The sequence below is a fragment of the Bos mutus genome, chromosome 13 (genome assembly GCF_027580195.1).
Source record: "Bos mutus isolate GX-2022 chromosome 13, NWIPB_WYAK_1.1, whole genome shotgun sequence".
Lineage (NCBI taxonomy): Eukaryota > Metazoa > Chordata > Mammalia > Artiodactyla > Bovidae > Bos > Bos mutus.
Window position 1 is genome coordinate 66,967,267 of NC_091629.1, and position 17,544 is coordinate 66,984,810.

Consider the following 17,544-nt stretch of genomic DNA (forward strand, 5'->3'; position numbering starts at 1 on the left):
GAGTCAACTCTTCGCATGAGGTGGCCAGAGTATTGGAGTTTCAGCTTCAGCATCAGTCCTTCCAATGAACACCCAGGACTGATCTCCTTTAGAATGGACTGGTTGGATCTCCTTGCAGTCTAAGGGACTCTCAAGAGTCTTCTCCAACACCACACTTCAAAAGCATCAATTCTTCGGCGATCAGCCTTCTTCACAGTCCAACTCTCACATCCATACATGACCACAGGAAAAACCATAGCCTTGACTAGATGGACCTTTGTTGGCAAAGTAATGTCTCTGCTTTTGAATATGCTATCTATATTGGTCATAATTTTCCTCCCAAGGAGTAAGCATATTTTAATCTCATGGCTGCAGTCACCATCTGCAGTGATTCTGGAGCCCAGAAAAATAAAGTCTGACACTGTTTCCACTGTTTCCCCATCTATGTCCCATGAAGTGGTGGGACCGGATGCCATGATCTTCGTTTTCTGAATGTTGAGCTTTAAGCCAATGTTTTCACGCTCCTCTTTCACTTTCATCAAGAGGCTTTTTAGTTCCTCTTCAATTTCTGCCATAAGGGTGGTGTCATCTGCATATCTGAGGTTATTGATATTTCTCCCGGCAATTTTGATTCCAGCTTGTGCTTCTTCTATAGTCAAGCTAATTAACATGCTACCTCACATATTTACCATTGTGTGTATGGTGCGGGGGGGTGTATGTGTCTTTCCACTTTTCAGAAAATAATTTCTTAAAGAAAGAAGTAACTTTTAATTTTAATTAAAGGGCAACTAAAGGTCTGGATGTGAGGAAGGAAGCCTTATGTAACTAGTTATGCTGGACATGCTCTACAGGTGCTATGGCTTGTGCGATAATGTTCACTGTGTGGGGTGGATGGGAGGAAAGGAGTGTTCATAGATGTCCATTCAATGAAAATTATGTATATGTGGTTCAGGCAGAGTTTGATAGAAATGGAGAGGAACATGCAGATATGAGAGAAAAACAGTGAAACAATGGACTGGCTTTGTGACCCAAGTAGATGTGGGGCCCTAGAGAGGAAATGATGATTACCCTAAAGTTGTAGGACAGAGACTGTCAGAGGTCCTCTTAATGAGAGGGTAAGTAGGGTTTTTCCAGTAGTCATGTGTGGATGTGAAAGTTAGACTGTAAAGAAAGCTGAGCACCAAAGAATGGATGCTTTTGAACTGTGGTGTTGGAGAAGACTCTTGAGAGTCCCTTGGACTGCAAGGAGATCCAACCAGTCCAACCTAAAGGAAATCAGTCCTGAACATTCATTGGAAGGACTGATGCTGAAGCTGAAACTCCAATACTTTGGCCACCTGATGCGAAGAACTGACTCATTGGAAAAGACCCTGATGCTGGGAAAGACTGAAGGCTGGAGGAGAAGGGGACGACAGAGGATGAGATGGCTGGATGGCATCACCGACTCAATGGGCATGAATTTGAGTAAACTCCAGGAGCTGATGATGGACAAGGAGGCCTGGCGTGCTGCAGTCCATGGGGTCGCAAAGAGTTGGACATGGCTGAGCGACTGAACTGAACTGAGGGGAGCTGAGAGGAAAAAAGAGAAGTTCTGCTTTTGATTGGTCACATTGCTAAGCTGTCTCTCAAAAAGATGAGACATATATTTAACTAAGCCATGAATGTCATTAATCATTCTGAAAATCGATTTCCTTACTACTAGGTTCCTCCTATCCTGCGAGAAAATTTTAACTGCTGATCTGACTCATTGAAAGTGTGTGGGACTCTCCCAGTTTCCTATTTCATCTGAATCACTTGGAGCAAGTTCTAGGAATTTTTCCATTTCATTTAAATTTTCAGGTAAAGTTGTTCTTAGTATTTCTATATTCTCTTTTGAGTGTCTTGAGTATCAATAGTTATGTCTCTACATTAATTCCTAATATTCTTTAAATTTTGTCTCTCTGTCTCTCATCATTTTGGACAGAAGTTTTTCAATTCTATTGATCTTTTAAAGAAAAAGAAATAGTTTCTACTCTATCTTTGCATGTCTTCATTTATCCATTTAACTATTGGGAGGCCAAAACGTTTGTTCAGGTTTTTCCATAAGCTGTTACAGAAAAACCCGAGCAAACTTTTTGGCCAAACCACTAGTTGTTTATGCACTCATGTTGATGAGAGCAGATGGTGTAAGCAGTTGTTGTAGGGAGAAATGATTTGGGAAAAGCAGGTGCACGTCAAAGTCCGATTTCTTGCAAAGTGTCTCAGCTGTTGACTTGCAAAAAGGCAGTCATCAGGTCAAGCTGCAATTAGAACAACACACGTTGTTTTACACAATGACAGTGACTGAGGGGTGCCCGGGAGGATTACAAACAGTGCCAGAAACTAGCCTTCGGCCACCCCACAGGACTCTGTCCTTTTTGTCACTCAGTCTTTCTCTCTAATTTTCCTTCATGTGTGTGTGCTTGGTCGCTCAGAACTGAGCGACTCTTTGCAACCCCATGGACTGTAGCCTGCCAGGTTCTTCCATCCATGGAATTTTCCAGGTAAGAATACTGGAGTGGATTGCCATTTCTTTCTCCGGGGGATCTTCCCAACCCAGGGATCGAACCAGTGTCTCCTGTATCTCTTGCATTGGCAGGTGAATTCTTTAGCACTGTGCCATGTGAGAACTTTTTCCTTATCAAGTTCAAATATTTATTAATATTAATATTATCCAGCTATAGCTGACATTAGGTAGCATTTTAGTCCATGTTGAATTTTGGTGGAACATATAAAAGAATGTTATCACTCAGAGAGCATTTTTTAAAGCCCAGGAATCATTAGCAATCATGTGGCAATTCTCTAGGCAGAGTTAATAAGCAAACTTTCTGTGGCAAGATTTAACATTAGCTTGCGGTTTGGACTTTAGTTGCAAGCCCAAAGTAGATTAAGCAGCCTCCAACTTCCAGCCAAGATGGGATAGCAACAGAAAAACCATTCACACTGTAATTTTTAGATAGAACATATATGTATACACACATGTCTTTATATATATGTATATATATGTGTGTGTGCAATAGTGCTGTATTTTTTACACATAACATGCATTTATCTAGATATAGATTTCAATTGAATCACTAACCACTAAATCCAGAGGCAATAGCCTGCAGTAAGTTAAATATCTTGTCCAAAATCACAAAGCTAGTTGGTAGCAGAGCCATGGTTTAGATCTCTTCTGCCTTAGCCTGGTCTTTATTCTAAACTTCATGAACTTACTTTATTGCATTGTTTAAAAGGTATGTGAATATGTATAAATAGCATTCAACCAGTTATTACCATTATGGCATTTAAAGGGATACTTTCTGCTAATAGAAATGTATCTGGAATGTAGAGCAAGAAGAAAAAAAAGCTGGAGTAAATGCAGTGTTCTCAGTGAACTGGCCACTTGTTTTCTATGTTGGTTTTAGAATTAGGAAACATTTAGGAGGAATCGTCTTTACTATGCTTATGTACAGAGATGGTTTATTTACTCGTTAATATATACCTACTACTGAGACATCTTAATATTTTTGACAGGATGAGAGTTTAGTGCTTTTTCCCCCTGTCTTTGCTTTTAGAGATTTTTGTTTTAATGTACAGGAAGACACTCAGGAAATCCTTCTTTTCTTCTGGTTTTGGATTTATGTGAAGAAAAAGACGTAAAAGTCAGACCTTTGCATCATGCCCTAGTTGTTTATGTGACTAACAGCTGTTTCTTTGGATTCTTAGGGGATGTTTAGTTGCAAAGTTGAATCACCATCTTATAGAGTCCCTTTGATTTTAAAATTATGGGTAATAAAGACAAGTGTTTTGTAAAAACAAAATCAAAATCAAGCATTTTAGGCAACACATATTATTAAAGGTTTTGAAATTAAAACTCTGCTGAATTTTAGACTCTAGAAATGGCAAAGTGTCCAGTACATTATGAAGCAGGGCTGTGTTGTAAAGTTTGTGAAACGCTTTGTAGCAGATTAACCATTAACTATTAAAGGGAAGAGGGTTCCTTTTTCTTACTGGTGCTGTTAGCATATTTAATGAAGTGATTCCATTCCCATACTCACAAATGCTCGTGCTCCAAGGGGTGGAGCCCCTAAACCTTGGATTTGGGCTACATCTGTGATTTTCAAACTACAGAATGTAGCAGGATGAGGTTAGGTCTCAGTAGGCCTGATGGCTTCCTCTGGGACCAGCTGCCGTGGGAGGAAGTCCCTGTGAGCCTGCACCTGAGGTACCCAAGCAGACAGCTCCAGCCAACATCTGGACTTTGAGGCCACTCAGGACAAGCCGATCCATAGCCAACCTCCCAGGTGACAGCAAATGCGTGATAGAGTACAAGAGAACAGAAACCAAACAGAGCAGAAGCGAGGTATCCCAGCTGAGCCTCCTCCAAATTGCCAACCCACAGCACAGTGAGCAAAGCAAATCATTCATTATTTTACACCACTACGTTCTGACATGCTGGGCTATTCATTAATAGATAACTGATTCAGATATTGAAGAATATGACTTTTAAAATGTGAACTGAAAATTAAGATTCTATTTTTGTTTGAATGAACTCTTATCTATTCAAATGGCCATGTATACAGTGCAAAATTTAACACACAAAAGATTATAGATATATAAAAAAATTTCCCTCCTCTGGGGCACTGTTAAGCCATTCTCATCTGTTTGGAGCTCTGTAGGATGATGGTTCGGGCATAAAGCAACTATTTCAAGATCATACATAGGGAAAATGACCAAGTGGGAGATTAAAACACAATGTATCTCATTCCAAATTGACCTCTTTTGTTCTATTTTATGTTCCCTTCAAATGTTCATCTCTGCTCTCCTCAGTTTTCTTTAGGAAAGAATATAAAAGGTCCCAGATGTCAAAGCTGAAGGATGAGGTTAAAGCTGAGAGTATGGGTGGTCTTTTGGGTGAGTGTTGCTATATGGAAGATTAATATGTGTACTCTGCAGTAGAGAATCTATCACTAATGATTGGTTAACAGACTCAAAAACCACTTGGGGGAACATTTTCTTTGCTTTATATTTGGAGAAAGTGAGCAAAGGCTGTCTGTACACCTGGTAAACTGTGCCAGCCCAGGACTAGAGACCCAGGGAGGTGCCGCCAGCTCACCTGACCTTCCTGAGGTTCTGTTCACATCTAGAATATGGAATCTACCAGGACATCAGACTCAGGCTGAGAGTTATGTGTCACCTGATGTAACCCCTGGGAAGTCTAGTTGTGCCCTGAAAGTCCAGGCTATTTACTGGACAAACACCTGTCACCTCCTGAATATGGTCCAAGTGCTGTTGATAGAGGCTGTGGATTCAAGCATAAATATCACACTGCGTTTGTGTGTGCATGCCAAGTTGCTCTGTCGTGTCTGAATCTGTGCGATCACATGGACTGTAGCCCGCCAGGCTCCTCTGTCCATGGGGTTTCCCAGGTAAGAATACTGGAGCGGGTTGCCATTTCCTTCTCCAGGGGATCTTCTCGACCCAGGGATCAAACCTTTGTCTTACTTGCAGGTGATTGCGACCTGGGAAGCCCCCAACACTCTAGTCCATAACCTTTTTAAAATTAAAAAAAAGTTATTTCTTTTTGGTTGCTCTGGGTCTTTGTTGCTGGGTGCCAGCTTTCCCTAGTTGCAGTGAGTGGGGGCTGCTCTTCTTTGTGGTGTGTGGGCTTTTCGTTGTGGAGGCTTCTCTTGTTCTGGAGCATAGACTTTAGGTGCAGTAGTTGCTGGCACGAAGGCTTAGTTACTCTGAGGCATGTGGAATCTTTCCCGACTAGGGATGCAGCCCACGTCCCTTGCACTGACAGGTGGATTCTCATCCGCTGTACCACCAGGGAAGTCCTAGTCCATAACCTTTAAGTTCTTATTTCTGGGTTCCACCCACAGTGACTCCAGGGGTGCCAAGCCAAATTGGATATTTGATCCTATCTGAATTAAGATCTCCTTAAGATTCTCAGGAATGTGAAATATAATAGAAGCCCCAAACCATAGACTTAATGAATGAGTATTGGCATCCTATCTTTTAATAAAGCTTTGACTCAAGAAGTGCAAAGTAAATATTTGATCGCCTCTTATTGTTTTTGGTTTAGAAGAAGTAATGGTTCTTGATACAAAGGTAAGGAAGAGGCTGAGAGCTTCTGGACATTAACACCCCAGTCTAGGGAATAAGCTGCATGTTTCTGTTTCTCTCCAGGGCAGGGACGAGGCTATGTGGTCACTTATCACATCTAGACACTCTGTCCATTGTCCTGGCATCATCAACGTTTGTCCAGGCTGCTTTGAGGGGACGTTATAGACTCACTGGTGGGTCAGTGCTTTTCCAGGGTTAGAGTCTAAAATTTAAGGCATCCTTCTGCTCAGGCTGCCGTAACAATGGCTTAAACCACAGACACTTATTTCTCACAGTTCTGGAGCCTGGAAGTCCAAGATCAAGGTGCTGGCAGGGTTGATCTCTGGTGAAGCTCTTTCTGGCTTGCGAATGACTGCCTTCTGGCTGTGTTCTCTCATGGCCTCTATGTATGTGTGTGTGTGTGTGTGTGTGTGCACACGTGTGCGCACACACACACACACACACAGACAGAGAGACCTCGGGTATCTCTTCCTTTTCTTATAAGGTCACCAGTCTTACTGGGTTAGTTTCCCCCTCTAATGACCTCATTTAACCTTCCTAAAGGCCCTATCTCCAGATATAGTCACATTAGGGGTTTGGGTTTCAAATACGAATTTGGGGAAGACATAATTCAGTACCTAATATTTCTTATATGCCAGACACTAGGTTAAGCAGGAGGCTATGTATATCTGTGAAGATATGTATATCTATCAAGTATAAACTCTGCTCAAGGAGGGCGCATATTTATAATTCATGCACTAATTATAAGGTCATACTAGGTACGGAGAGGCAGAAAAAGTCCATTCAGTTTGAGCAAGTTAGGAAGTCTTCTCAGAGGAACTTGGGTTTCAGAGAGGAGAGGAGTTCTTGGGGGTTGGGGTGGGGAGGTGTGCTAGGCAAAGGGGAGGTGTGTAGAAAAGCCAGCAGGTGACTGATTCTTTCATGCAGTCCTCATAGTCACAAAATAGGGCCATTTAGCAAATACAGCACTCTGGCAGAGTGGAGCCATGGGTATGTGTTTGGGGGAAGTAGAAAGACCCCAGGAAGGTCATCAAGGTGATATCAAAAAATGTGTTGCTCTATGGGGTACTGTGTGAAGGAACTTGAACTGGGTCATGTAGTAGGAATTGAACATCCTTTAAAGGATTTTTTATTTTATTTATTTTTAATTGGAATGTAATTGCATTACGATGTTTTTGTTTCTACATATATATATTTTTTATTTCTATATATATATATATATCCCCTCCCTCTTGAGCCTTGCTCCCACCCTTCCCATCTCTCCCCTCTAGATCATCAGAAAGCACGGAGCTGAGCTCCCTGTGCTATATAGTAGCTTCCCACTAGCTAAAGGTTTTAAGAGTAGATTAGAGCTTTGAAAGTTCACTGGGGAAGCAATCTGGAGGAAAAGCATGTGTGAGATGGGAGGCTGGGGATATTGGGAGGCTACTGCTACAGGGTGGTGACAGACCCCAAAGGCCAACTGTGGCAAAACCAGTGGGATGGGGGCAGGGAAAGCCATCAAGGCATCATGTAGAGCTGACTCCCATGTGGGGAGTGGGGAAAATCTAGGCCGGATCCCAGATTCTGGTTTGGTGACTGGTGGATCCATTGTCAAGAGCAGAGCCAACACAGCCCAAGAATGGGAGAGAAGTAAGACTTGTGGGGAACAGAGTGGATAAAGTTCACACAGGTGAATTTTGGGGCTTGGAAGACACTGTCTCTCTAAATCCTGTGGCAGGTGATCCCACCCCCTAGCGGGCTTCAGGGCCTAGGGATGACCAGACTCTAAAGTGTTGTGACTTCAGAGCGTCTTTGGAGGAAGTCATTCGTTCGTGTGCTCAGTTGCTAAGTCGTGTACAAGGCTCTTTGCAACCCCATGGACTGTAACCCGCCAGGCTCCTCTGCCCACGGGATTACCCTGATGAAGAATACTGGAGAGGGTTGCCATTTCCTTCACCAGGGGATCTTCCCAACCCAGGGATGGAACTTGAGTCTCCTGCATTGGCAGGTGGATTCTTTACCCCTAAGTCACCTGGGAAGTCCCAACTGGTTTACCAAAACCCATAATTGATATGACTTTTTTGTGTGATCATGACCCAAGCTGTTTCAGTCAGAAAGGTTTGCCCATAAATAAGTGTTTATTCATCTGCAGCCAAGAAAATTAAAAAGCTTTTTATCTAAAACCCATTACCTGTTGTCTTTATTGTTTGTTACCCTGAAACAGATACCTCCCCCACTTTTTTTTTTTTTTAACCTTCTGTGATTCAGGTAGATTGTAATCTAAGAGTCTTAAGGTTGGGCAGAAAACAATTTGCTCTGAGAGCTGAGAAAAATGAAAACCTGAGAGGGGAAAAAAAAAAAAAGGCAAAACAAAGCTTTTTCTCCTTTCCTATAAATTTAAATACCCTTTCATGAGTGAGGAGGAGGAGTCTGAACAAATTACCCGGTCTCTGGGTTTCAGGCCCTGGTTGGCCAGTAAATATGTACAGTTACAAAACAAATCTGATTCCCTGTCCCTTTGAGTTTTCTCTGGACACGTGTTGGCAGGATTTTAACGGGGAAGTTTGAAGCCAGACAACAGCAGCCAAACACTCCAGAGTGCTTGTGCTTGCGGGGGTGGTGGTAGTGGTGGTGGGGTGTGTGTGTGCGTAATTTAATTTCCCATTTCTCTCATCTGGTGATACTCAGTTTTTTGTTCCAAAACAGTATTCTCTCTCCTTCGAGAGTTCCCAAAGCGAACCAAACTAAAACCACAGAAGGAAAACCTCCGGAACCAAACCCGCTGACTTTTCCCCGGTGTAGCCCTAGTGGGCCACGGTCCGGAGCGCGGAGCTCCAGCCAGCGCGGCGGGGCGTGTCCGAGGGCGTGGCCTCGGCAATCTCGCCCCGCCCCCGCCCCGCCCCGCCGCTTAATTTGGACGCGCCGGGCCGCGGGGTGTGAAAGAGCCGCCCAGCGCCGGACGGGTAGCCGCCGCCTTCAGAACCGCCGCCCGGGCCGCTCTCAGCTGCTGGGCCGCTGGGTGCCGCCGCAGACACCCGGAGCGAGCGCCGGGAAGGGAGCCGCGCGCCTTTGTGCGCGCGCCGAGGTGGGTTCGCCTCCAGCACTTACTTTGCACACAAAGACTGGGGGCTGAGGGGAGGCGGGGTGCCCGCCAGGGCTACGGCACGGCCGCCCACCCTGCTCTGACCCCCCGGCGCGAGGCTTTCCCAGTGGGAAGGGCCGCCAGGCTTCCCCTCCTCGCGGCTGGCGCTGGGGCGGGGGTCCTTGCGTGCGGGGGTTGGGGGGTTACGGTGCGCAGGGCGGTGGGCTTCCGGGGAGCCCCGGCCACCCCGCGCGGTGCAGGGGACGGGTCCGGCGTGCGGGGTCGGGGCGTGGCAGGGGCCGCGTGCGGGGAGTCCCCGGTACCCGGGGGTGCAGGAGATACGGGGGGCGCCGCCAGTGCGGCGAGCCTGGGCGGCCGCTCCGCTCAGCTTATTGTTGCTTCCCCGGCCCTGAAAATGGAGAGACCCTGCTTGGAGGGATGCGCTGCCCACTGGCTGCGCCGCGCGCGGCCAGATGCCGAGCCCAGGGCGCCCGGCTCGCCCCTAGCAGCCCTTGCCGCCGAGGAGCCTCTCCGCCTGGGCAAACAAAGGAGGGGCCGCGGGGGGGTTGCCCCGCTGGTTGAAAGGTGATCAGGGCACTGTTTCCCAACGAGCCTACAAGTAACTTTTCCATTTCTGCCTCCTCTCTGCTCCGCTCCTACTGCTCCAGTGAACCCAGTATGTTGGGTGGCGTCTGTACCCAAGGAGTCCTAAAATTTTGATTCTCATTAACTCCTCCCCCGAGCATCTTCGGGTCCCCTCTGGGATAGCGTGGATGCCTCTGGCCAAGTTTTGACGAGCTGTATAGGGGATGGTAACAGTCCTGAAATATGAAGAGGAATCCCGTAGAGGATAAATAGCAGATCTTCTCTGTAGTTTAAGATACAGATCTTCCTGCCTTTCGCTGGAAGACTTGAGTCAATTGACAGTAGAGCAAAGTTCTTTGATGAGAATGAGTGTGATATTCAAGACAAATATAGAAAATTGGAATAAAACCTGTTAGGCTTTATATTTTTAACTTGCCAACAGATACTTAGTTTCTCCTCGGACCATGTCCCCTTTTCATCACGTTGGAGATTTCAGCTGTACAAATTGCTTTAAGTTGAGATAGTATCTGAGGTGCATGTCTAGAGATTTCTTAGTGCTAGTAGTTCCCAGTTTAAAGCTTTTAGGTGTAAAATTATATATGTTTATTAACAAATTGAAAAGAAACAGGGGAAAAAAAGTCACTCATGTACCCAACCACCCAGACATCCCCTAGAATAAAGGCGTGTTTGCTTCATTTATGGCTTGGCAACCCTGGTGTGAAGTGCGTGTGCGTGCGTGCGTGTGTGTGTGTGTGTGTGTGTGTGTGTCTGTGAATGTGAATGAAGGAGTTACTGATTATTAATCTTGACCACTACCATCGGTCTAAAATATGATCTCTAATAACCTTAGTCCACAATGGTGTTTTGCCAACAAATTGTTTGAAATATATTTCCTTATAGCCTTGCAAATAACCACCTGTGCAGAAGGGGGAGGGAAGAAGTAGGAAAAAACAATGCAAGTTCCACTTAAATAGTAAAGAACAGACTGATGAAAGCATTTAATGTACTCTGTTCCTTGGATTTCAGGAATAGTTTGGGGTTGACTTTTTAAAAAAATAAAAGCAACCTTTCATTTTTTAAAATGTTAAAGAAAATAAAACTGTTCTAAGATCCATGAAAAATTGTAACAGAAAGGAACTCTTTTTGTAGAACCAGGAATAGCCATGGTTTTGTAGCTGGTGACATGTTTGCTTCTAAAAGACCTTACACTGGGAAAGTAAAACAAGAAGGATTTTCCTGTGAGTGTAGAGAGTAGTTTTGAAGTGCCTGTGTTCTGGGAAAAAACAAAAACAAAAAAGGCGTTCAAACCGCACATTTGGCCACTGAATGTTTTTGTCTTTATATACTTTTATTTTCCACTTGTAAAATTTTCCAACATTTAATTTCTCCAATATGAAAATTTACAAAGAGGTCTTGGAATTGACTGTTCAGAAGTGCTAGATTGATGATTAGGATGATGCAATGTTTTTTGAAGTTACAAAAATGTACGAGAAGGAAGTCGTGGTTACGTGCTGTCAGGTGCTGTCTTTGTTCCCGTTTCTAACATGGGGCTCCTTACTCTGCATGTGTGTTTGGGGGTTTACAATGCAGTACAGTTGACTCTCCAAACCCCTGAGTTTCACATCCCCACAGTCAACCAATCGAGGATTGAATCTGCAGGTGCCAAACCCCAAGATGCAGAGGGCCAACGGTATTCATCGTACTGCACCATTTTATTTGGGGACGTGAGCATCTGTGGATTTTGATGTCCTCAGGGGTCCTACAACCAATACCCGTAGACACAGAAGGTCAACAACAGTGACCTGTGAGTGTCAAGTTTGTGACCTGTTGTGATAACGGTACCTTTCTCCATCCAGAAGTCAAAAGAAACTAAAACAGGGACTATCAGAATCTCTCAGTCTTATTTTTCAACCCTCCTGTGACCTGGAACAGTCCGAGCAGCACAACCAAGCTGGATGTGAGGTCAGAGTTGAGTCGCTTTGCTCTTAAAAGTTCTGTTGCCTCACAGGGAGGAGAGAAAAGTTTGGAAGTGGTCCAGGGTTACAGACTCGTATGGCTGTTTGTGATGGCCTATCCCTGTGGCCTGGAGATTCCATTCCTGACATGTTTAAAAGTAGGCTTGGTTTGAATTTGAGAGAAGTGCTCTGAGAAGTCTGGTTCCTGAGCTGTATGTGGTAGGATGTGTATGTGGTCATTCGTTCATTCATTCCTTTGATTTCTTCATTGTTTAAAATGTCACAGAGGTGGAAAAGAGTTTTTACTGATTTTGAGGGGAGTAGTTAAGGTGTGGAAGACTTCTTTAAAAAGAGGGAACATAGTAGGTTAACAATATGGCTTCATATTTTTTTAAGATTTTTTTTTTTAATGTGGACCATTTTTAAAGTCTTTGTTGAATTTGTTACAATATTGCTTCTGTTTATGTTTTGGTTTTTTAGCCATGAGGCATGTTGGATCTTAGCTCCCTGGCCAGGGATCCAGTCTGTACCCTTGCATTGGAAGGCAAAGTCTTAACCACTGGACTGCCAGGGAAGTCTCATAGGGCTTCATCTTCTTAATGTCCTGTCTGCCCTTTCCTTCCAGAATTCTCTGTGAACATGTTTGGAGAAAAGGGGCCAGGAGGTTTTGTTGGGTGAGGTCTAGATTTGAGGCATTTTTGAAGTCCCCGGGTATCTTGAGAGATAGGAACTTGTCAGCCTTTTTTAAGTCTGGAGAAAGTAGCTGTGAGCATTGACCCGTTTTTGCATCTCACTTTGGGCTCCCGTTGTGCAGGGAGAGAACTGTGCAACAGAGGAGACTGTGTGCACAGCCCGGGGCCACTTAGTGCTGGAATGACCTGAGGAGACTTCATTGCATTTCCTCACGTCATTTCCTTGTCCAAGCTTGGCCTAGTTTTGCCCTTCGTTTGTGAAACAAACCAGTTTCTCCCTTTCTCCTTCTCGTGCAAGATGTGCTGGGCCCCATCCATCTGAACTGTAAACCTTTCCTTATGCACTGTACCCAGGGAACTCCGCTGAAAAGGATTCACGCTTTTATTGCATCTGATGCTGCTGATTCCAGGACCCTGTCAGTAAAAGAGAGAAAATCATTGGTTAGCTGCCACTTAGTCCTGGTGAATGGACAAGAGGCTATTTCTAAGGCTGATTGGGCATGCTTTGTTTTCTATTCATTCCTTCATTGAACACACATTTTCTTAGCTCTTCCCATGTGCTGGCACTGCCCTTGCATTGGGCATACTGCAGTTGATAAGTCCCATTGGGCCCCTGTCCACTTGGCAGGGTAGGAGAGGAAAATATTTAAAGAATTGCATAAAATCGCGCAAACATTGTGTTCAATGACCATGATGTTAAGAGAAGGGAAGAGAATCTTTGTGAATTAAGGTATCTCAAAAAGAATGGTGTAAATCCCAGCTCAGGCTGTGGGATTGAGTTTCTGAACTGTGTTTGAAGTGTCTGGGGTGAGAGGCATGGTGGGAACTGAGTGTGATTCACTCAAGGCTGAGAGCTTGGTGATAGGAGCTTGGTGGAATCAATTTGGAAGACTGTTCACTTGTGTCTAGAATTTGGTTGAGGGTTTGGGGCACTTTCTGTTGTAAAATTGAGGAGGGACTGGGAAACCAAGGTCTTGTTCTTAATGTTCTCGTTGACAGTATACCTGCAGGCCAGTTGGGGACAAGGTGTCCCAGCAGGTCCGAGGGATTCTGAGGACCTGAGAGCTAGTGTTATGTGGTGGGGGGAGGCAGGACCAACTACATCTGTGCCCACCCAAGGTTCTGTTACTATTGAAAATATAAGAGAGGGGTTTGTGGGGAAATTGTGGGAGGACTTACTTAAGAAGACCTTTCAGACTCAGTTGAGCTGTAGGAAGAAAAACGGGGAGCGATGCAAAAAAAGAAGGACTGTGGCTTTGACATGAGTGAACTCTTCTGTGAACTCTGCTGTTCTACCAAGGGTTGCATTTAAGGTCAAGCAGCTGGTTAGAGCAACTGTAAAGCAGTAGCCGTAGTCTGTTCCTCGTGTGCTTGGGGAGATGGGAAGGAGGCATAGTTTGGTGACAGTGATGTTCCTTATAGACAGTGTGAAAAAAAAGCTCCCTCCACCCTCAGAGCCGTGAAAACAGCATGACCTATGTATGGGCTGTCTGCAGTGCTATTCCTGGATATGCTCCTGAATTATAAAACCTTAGCAATTGTTTCATGGAGAAGTCTTAAATGAAGGATTGTAGAACCTAGGCAAAAGATAGGGGTAAAAAAAAAAAAACCAACAAAACAGTGCAGGTAGACCAGCTGTCCAAATCCTGGTGGGTTGTAGGTATGTGTTGTCTGGAGGATTTTCTCACCTTGTTCTCTGTTCTCCTTTCTGTTGTCAATGCCAAGGGTATTATAGTGAAGCATCTATGGGGTACAGCCCTGCTTGGTACCAACCCTGAGTGAGAGGAGTGGAATTGGGGAATGGGGCATGTTAATGAATGTGCTGTAGGGGAATGGTTTGGAGCTTTGAAGCCAGACACATCTGAGTTAGAACCAGGTAGCTCAGCTACTAAAGAATCCGCCTGCAATGCAGGAGACCCTGGTTTAATTCCTAGATCAGGAAGAAAAGCTGGGGAAGGGATAGGCTACCCACTCCAGAATTCTGGGCTTCCCTGATGGTTCAGATGGTAAAGAATCTGCCCGCAATGCGGGAGACGCTGGGTTAGGAAGATCCCCTGGAGGAGGGCATGGCAACCCACTCCAGTATTCTTGTCTGGAGAATCCTCATGGACAGAGGAGCAGGCTACAGTCCATAGGGTTGCAAAGAGTCCGACATGACTGAGCAACTAAAACACACACACACACACACACACACACCCACCCACCCAGTTTCATGAGCTCCACAAGTCACGGAGCCCCTGGGAGCTCTAGTGCTCTTGATTGTGAGATGCACTTGGTAAGATCTACCTCAAGGGCCTGAAGCCCTAAAACCCAGTCCATGAGACATGGCTGGCCATGGGTGTTTAGGGTCTTGTATCATTGTGCACAGATTTTTGGTGACAGCAGTGGTGCCAAGATGCTGATGAGGGACACCAGTGAGAGGAGGTGAGGGGTGAAAGACTTGATCCCTTTTCATCTGACCTTTCGGGATGCCTTCACGCCTTCAGGAGTGTTTTAAAGATAACCCGGCTTTGCTATTAGAAATATTTATTTGCTATTAGAAATATTTATTCTATTCTTGGACACAGATTCTGGCACCCTTTGTAAAGTGTCATATTCACATGTCTAGGAGAGAGGCTGTGATCCCATGGTGTCAGCTTTTCTGTGTCATTGTTAGTATATGTAACCCAGAGTGCACTCGGTGAGCATTCAAGTTAAACTCACATTTCATTCTGGTTTTTCAGGCATCTGGGTGTGATCCATGCTCATCAGTTTACAAAACCATGCAGTCATGTTATGAACTCCTGCAGTATAAATAATCAGTTGTTTCTGGGTGTCTCATGGACAGGTATGAACATGTCCTTGTGCTGGAGGAAGTTAATGCCATTGTGGATATGTATCAGTTCAGTCATTTCAGTCCCTCAGTCGTGTCCGACTCTTTGTGACCCTATGAATCACAGCACACCAGGCCTCCCTGTCCATCACCAACTCCCGGAGTTCACTGAGACTCACGTCCATCAAGTCAGTGATGCCATCCAGCCATCTCATCCTCTGTCGTCCCCTTCTCCTCCTGCCCCCAATCCCTCCCAGCATCAGAGTCTTTTCCAATGAGTCAACTCTTCGAATGAGGTGGCCAAAGTACTGGAGTTTCAGCTTCAGCATCATTCCTTCCAAAGAAATCCCAGGGCTGATCTCCTTCCCAATGGACTGGTTGGATCTCCTTGCAGTCCAAGGGACTCTCAAGAGTCTTCTCCAACACCACAGTTCAAAAGCATCAATTCTTCACCACTCAGCTTTCTTCACAGGCCAACTCTCACATCCATACATGACCACAGGAAAAACCATAGCCTTGACTAGACGGACCTTTGTTGGCAAAGTAATGTCTCTGCTTTTGAATATGCTATCTAGGTTGGTCATAACTTTGCTTCCAAAGAGTAAGCGTCTTTTAATCTCATGGCTGCAGTCACCATCTGCAGTATTTTGGAGCCCCCCAAAATAAAGTCTGACACTGTTTCCCTATCTATTTCCCATGAAGTGGTGGGACTGGATGCCATGATCTTTGTTTTCTGAATGTTGAGCTTTAAGCCAACTTTTTCACTCTCCACTTTCACTTTCATCAAGAGGCTTTTGAGTTCCTCTTCACTTTCTGCCGTAAGGGTGGTGTCATCTGCATATCTGAGGTTATTGATATTTCTCCCGGCAATCTTGATTCCAGCTTGTGCTTCTTCCAGTCCTGCGTTTCTCATGATGTACTCTGCATATAAGTTAAATAAGCAGGGTGACAATATACAGCCTTGACGTACTCCTTTTCCTATTTGGAACCAGTCTGTTGTTCCATGTCCAGTTCTAACTGTTGCTTCCTGACCTGCATACAGATTTCTCAAGAGGCAGGTCAGGTGGTCTGGTATTCCCATCTCTTTCAGAATTTTCTACAGTTTATTGTGATCCACACAGTCAAAGGCTTTGGCATAGTCAATAAAGCAGAAATAGATGTTTTTCTGGAACTCTGTTGCTTTTTCCATGATCCAGCGGATATTTGCAATTTGATTTCTGGTTCCTCTGCCTTTTCTAAAACCAGCTTGAACACCAGGAAGTTCACGGTTCATGTAATGCTGAAGCCTGGCTTGGAGAATTTTGAGCATTTCTTTACTAGCATGTGAGATGAGTGCAATTGTGCAGTAGTTTGAGCATTCTTTGGCATTGCCTTTCTTCGGGATTGGAATGAAAACTGACCTTTTCCAGTCCTGTGGCCACTGCTGAGTTTTCCAAATTTGCTGGCATATTGAGTGTAGCACTTTCACAGCATCATCTTTCAGGATTTGAAAGAGCTCAACTGGAATTCCATCACCTCCACTAGGTTTGTTCATAGTGATGCTTTCTAAGGCCCACTTGACTTCACATTCCAGAATGTCTGGCTCTAGGTCAGTGATCACACCATCGTGACTATTTGGGTCGTGAAGCTCTTTTTTGTATAGTTCTTCTGTGTATTCTTGCCACCTCTTCTTAATATCTTCTGCTTCTGTTAGGTCCATACCATTTCTGTCCTTTATCGAGCCCATCTTTGCATGAAATGTTCCCTTGATATCTCTAATTTTCTTGAAGAGATCTCTAGTCTTTCCCATTCTGTTATTTTCCTCTATTTCTTTGCATTGATCGTTGAGGAAGGCTTTCTTATCTCTTCTTGCTGTTCTTTGGAACTCTGCATTCAGATGCTTATATCTTTCTGTTTCTCCTTTGCTTTTCACTTCTCTTCTTTTCACAGCTATTTGTAAGGCCTCCCCAGACAGCCATTTTGCTTTTTTGCATTTCTTTTCCATGGGTATGGTCTTGATCCCTGTCTCCTGTACAATGTCATGAACCTCATTCCATAGTTCTTCAGGCACTCTATCTATCAGATCTAGGATAGAAGGGGGCTTTCTAGGTGGCTCAGTGGTAAAGAATCTGCCTGTCAGTGCAGGAGATCCAGGAGACGCGAGTTGGATCCTTGAGTCAGCAAGATCCCTTGGAGAATGAAATGGCAACCCACTCCAGTGTTCTTGCCTCCAGAACCCCATAGACAGAAGAGCCTGGTGGGCTCCAGTCCATGGGGTCACAAAGAGTCAGAAACACACACGTATAGACGCACTTTCTTTTGAACGTTCTGTTCCTGTACATTGTCATG

General features: G+C 44.7%; 1 protein-coding gene across 1 annotated transcript in view; it reads left to right on the forward strand.

Moving 5' to 3' along the window:
* The first annotated feature begins 9,025 nt into the window (after positions 1 to 9,025).
* FAM107B (family with sequence similarity 107 member B) overlaps positions 9,026 to 17,544 on the forward strand; it is a 78,152-nt gene continuing 69,633 nt past the window's right edge. The window contains exon 1 of the mRNA XM_070381928.1: positions 9,026 to 9,175. The gene's annotated coding sequence lies outside the window, so the exon portion shown is untranslated. The remainder of the gene's footprint in view (positions 9,176 to 17,544) is intronic.